Genomic DNA, 5191 nt, shown 5'->3' with positions numbered 1-5191 from the left:
CCTTGTATGACATGTAGAGGCAGCAGGGGAGAGTAGAGTGGGTCTGTATTAACATGCAGCTAGTGAGCCAAATGGCCCCCTATTCACTACATAGTGCTCTACTTTAGACCAGGGCCAGAAGGGAATAGGTTGTGATTTGGGACTCTATGCCTGCGTGCCTCTCTGCCTGGCTGATTGAAGCCGCAGGGTTCCTCTGAGATGCACAACCAGCTTTTAGTGGGTGTTGCTGGCGTACTTACCAACAGGAGGCCCCGGGTCCAGTCCTGCCGATTCCTCTTTCCCCACCAAGGCATTTAGTGGGTGTTGCTGGCGTACTTTACCAACAGGGAGGCCCGGGTCCAGTCCTGCCGATTCCTCTTTCCTCACCAAGGCTTTTAGTGGGTGTTGCTGGCGTATTCTTACCAACAGGGAGGCCCCGGGTCCAGTCCTGCCGATTCCTCTTTCCTCACCAAGGCTTTTAGTGGGTGTTGCTGGCGTACTTTACCAACAGGAGGCCCGGGTCCAGTCCTGCCGATTCCTCTTTCCTCACCAAGGCTTTTAGTGGGTGTTGCTGGCGTACTTTACCAACAGGGAGGCCCCGGGTCCAGTCCTGCCGATTCCTCTTTCCTCACCAAGGCTTTTAGTGGGTGTTGCTGGCGTACTTTACCAACAGGGAGGCCCCGGGTCCAGTCCTGCCGATTCCTCTTTCCTCACCAAGGCTTTTAGTGGGTGTTTCTGGCGTACTTTACCAACAGGGAGGCCCCGGGTCCAGTCCTGCCGATTCCTCTTTCCTCACCAAGGTTCCACAGAGCGGTGGATTGTTGGATGGATGGACACCATCTTAACGCTCCAACACCTTCCATTTGGGATTATTTGCCAGTTTAGTGAACTGAAATCACTTATTTTGGAGGGAAATGAGGGTTGGAGAAGGGGGGGGGGGGAGACCCTGATCAATCATTTACAAGTGGCAATTTTTGTTACATTTAAGGTCCTCATGGTTGTTTTGACAGGGGTGAGGAGGAGTCAGACAGAGGGGGAGACGGGGAGGAGGAGAGAGACGGGGTGAGGAGGAGTCAGACAGAGGGGGGACGGGGAGGAGGAGAGAGACGGGGGATGAGGAGGAGTCAGACAGAGGGGGGAGACGGGGGGAGGAGGAGAGAGACGGGGGGTGAGGAGGAGTCAGACAGAGGGGGGAGACGGGGAGGAGGAGAGAGAGGGGATGAGGAGGAGTCAGACAGAGGGGGGAGACGGGGAGGAGGAGAGAGAGGGGGGATGAGGAGGAGTCAGACAGAGGGGGGAGACGGGGAGGAGGAGAGAGACGGGGGATGAGGAGGAGTCAGACAGAGGGGGAGACGGGGAGGAGGAGAGAGGGGGGATGAGGAGGAGTCAGACAGAGGGGGAGACGGGGAGGAGGAGAGAGACGGGGGATGAGGAGGAGTCAGACAGAGGGGGAGACGGGGAGGAGGAGAGAGACGGGGATGAGGAGGAGTGAGACGGGGAGGAGGAGGAGTGAGACGGGAGGAGGAGGAGGAGTGAGACGGGGGTGGAGGAGTGAGACGGGGGGTGGAGGAGTGAGACGGGGAGGAGGAGGAGTGAGACGGGGAGGAGGAGGGAGTGAGACGGGGGGTGGAGGAGTGAGACGGGGGAGGAGGAGGAGTGAGACGGGGTGGAGGAGGAGACGAGGGGTGGAGGAGTGAGACGAGGGGTGGAGGAGTGAGACGAGGGGTGGATGAGTGAGACGAGGGGGTGGAGGAGTGAGACGAGGGGGTGGAGGAGTGAGACGAGGGGGGGAGTGAGACGAGGGGGTGGAGGAGTGAGACGAGGGGGTGGAGGAGTGAGACAGGGAGGAGGAGGAGAGAGACGGGGGGGTAGGAGTGAGACAAGGGGGAGGAGGAGTGAGACGAGGAGGAGTGAGACGGGGAGGAGAGGTGAGCGGGAGAGATGTTAGCCAGTGAAATGTGTCTAACAAACCTGTGAGGTGGAAGGAAGGGGAATAACTCCTGTGGATTATCAGAATTAACTCCTGTTCTTACGTCTCATCAACCTGGCAGAGAGAGAAGACATGTCCAACATCTCCTGTTCTTATGTCTCATCAACCTGAGAGAGAGGAGACATGTCCAATATCTCCTGTTCTTATGTCTCATCAACCTGGCAGAGAGAGAAGACATGTCCAATATCTCCTGTTCTTATGTCTCTCATCAACCTGAGAGGAGACATGTCCAATATCTCCTGTTCTTACGTCTCATCAACCTGGCAGAGAGATAAGATATGTCCAATATCTCCTGTTCTTATGTCTCATCAACCTGGCAGAGAGAGGAGACATGTCCAATATCTCCTGTTCTTACGTCTCATCAACCTGGCAGAGAGATAAGATATGTCCAATATCTCCTGTTCTTATGTCTCATCAACCTGGCAGAGAGAGGAGACATGTCCAATATCTCCTGCTCTTATGTCTCATCAACCTGGCAGAGAGAGGAGATATGTCCAACATCTCCTGTTCTTATGTCTCATCAACCTGAGAGAGAGGAGACATGTCCAACATCTCCTGTTCTTATGTCTCATCAACCTGGCAGAGAGAGGAGACACCATGTCCAATATCTCCTGTTCTTATGTCTCTCATCAACCTGGCAGAGAGGCAAGACATGTCCATCATCTCCTGTTCTTATGTCTCATCAACCTGAGAGGAGACATGTCCAATATCTCCTGTTCTTATGTCTCATCAACCTGGCAGAGAGAGAATACATGTCCAATATCTCCTGCTCTTATGTCTCATCAACCTGGCAGAGAGAGAAGACATGTCCAATATCTCCTGTTCTTATGTCTCATCAACCGGGCAGACAGAGGAGACATGTCCAATATCTCCTGTTCTTATGTCTCTCATCAACCTGAGAGAGAGGAGACATGTCCAATATCTCCTGTTCTTATGTCTCATCAACCTGGCAGAGAGAGAAGACATGTCCAACATCTCCTGTTCTTATGTCTCATCAACCTGAGAGAGAGGAGACATGTCCAATATCTCCTGTTCTTATGTCTCATCAACCTGGCAGAGAGAGGAGACACCATGTCCAATATCTCCTGTTCTTATGTCTCATCAACCTGAGAGGAGACATGTCCAATATCTCCTGTTCTTATGTCTCATCAACCTGGCAGAGAGAGGAGACATGTCCAATATATCCTGTTCTTATGTCTCTCATCAACCTGAGAGGAGACATGTCCAATATCTCCTGTTCTTATGTCTCATCAACCTGGCAGAGAGATAAGATATGTCCAATATATCCTGTTCTTATGTCTCATCAACCTGGCAGAGAGATAAGATATGTCCAATATCTCCTGTTCTTATGTCTCTCATCAACCTGGCAGAGAGATAAGATATGTCCAATATCTCCTGTTCTTATGTCTCTCATCAACCTGGCAGAGAGATAAGATATGTCCAATATCTCCTGTTCTTATGTCTCATCAACCTGGCAGAGAGATAAGATATGTCCAATATATCCTGTTCTTATGTCTCTCATCAACCTGGCAGAGAGATAAGATATGTCCAATATCTCCTGTTCTTATGTCTCATCAACCTGGCAGAGAGAGGAGACACCATGTCCAATATCTCCTGTTCTTATGTCTCATCAACCTGGCAGAGAGAGGAGACACCATGTCCAATATCTCCTGTTCTTATGTCTCATCAACCTGAGAGGAGACATGTCCAATATCTCCTGTTCTTATGTCTCATCAACCTGGCAGAGAGAGAAGACATGTCCAACATCTCCTGTTCTTATGTCTCATCAACCTGGCAGAGAGAGGAGACATGTCCAATATCTCCTGTTCTTATGTCTCATCAACCTGGCAGAGAGAGAAGACATGTCCAATATCTCCTGTTCTTATGTCTCATCAACCTGAGAGGAGACATGTCCAATATATCCTGTTCTTATGTCTCATCAACCTGGCAGAGAGATAAGATATGTCCAATATCTCCTGTTCTTATGTCTCATCAACCTGGCAGAGAGATAAGATATGTCCAATATATCCTGTTCTTATGTCTCATCAACCTGGCAGAGAGATAAGATATGTCCAATATCTCCTGTTCTTATGTCTCATCAACCTGGCAGAGAGATAAGATATGTCCAATATCTCCTGTTCTTATGTCTCTCATCAACCTGGCAGAGAGAGGAGACATGTCCAATATATCCTGTTCTTATGTCTCTCATCAACCTGGCAGAGAGATAAGATATGTCCAATATCTCCTGTTCTTATGTCTCATCAACCTGGCAGAGAGATAAGATATGTCCAATATCTCCTGTTCTTATGTCTCTCATCAACCTGGCAGAGAGATAAGATATGTCCAATATCTCCTGTTCTTATGTCTCTCATCAACCTGGCAGAGAGATAAGATATGTCCAATATCTCCTGTTCTTATGTCTCATCAACCTGGCAGAGTGAGGAGACACCATGTCCAATATCTCCTGTTCTTATGTCTCTCATCAACCTGGCAGAGAGATAAGATATGTCCAATATCTCCTGTTCTTATGTCTCATCAACCTGGCAGAGAGAGGAGACATGTCCAATATATCCTGTTCTTATGTCTCATCAACCTGGCAGAGAGATAAGACATGTCCAATATCTCCTGTTCTTATGTCTCATCAACCTGAGAGGAGACATGTCCAATATCTCCTGTTCTTATGTCTCATCAACCTGGCAGAGAGATAAGATATGTCCAATATCTCCTGTTCTTATGTCTCATCAACCTGGCAGAGTGAGGAGACACCATGTCCAATATCTCCTGTTCTTATGTCTCATCAACCTGAGAGGAGACATGTCCAATATCTCCTGCTCTTATGTCTCATCAACCGGGCAGAGAGAGGAGACACCATGTCCAATATCTCCTGTTCTTATGTCTCATCAACCTGGCAGAGAGATAAGATATGTCCAATATATCCTGTTCTTATGTCTCATCAACCTGGCAGAGTGAGGAGACACCATGTCCAATAATCTCCTTCAGTTTTGCTGCGAACTCACCATTCTGTAATTATATCTCAACACATATTTATTTCTTCTGCGATGGTTTTAGAATAAACATTGTTTTCTCTTGTGTATAATTGACATGTGTGAATGAAATGAAATGCCAGGCCTCACATTTCATATCCCCTCGCAGGTAGAGGCAGTAGGACCGTAACTAACCAGAGACTGAATCCCCCACGTTTACATTCACAGCAGTCGGCGA

Source organism: Oncorhynchus nerka, unplaced genomic scaffold, assembly GCF_034236695.1.
Source record: "Oncorhynchus nerka isolate Pitt River unplaced genomic scaffold, Oner_Uvic_2.0 unplaced_scaffold_1397, whole genome shotgun sequence".
In the NCBI taxonomy this organism is placed as follows: Eukaryota; Metazoa; Chordata; class Actinopteri; order Salmoniformes; family Salmonidae; genus Oncorhynchus; species Oncorhynchus nerka.
The sequence above is the reverse complement of the archived record's forward strand: the minus strand, read 5'-3'. Positions refer to the sequence as shown.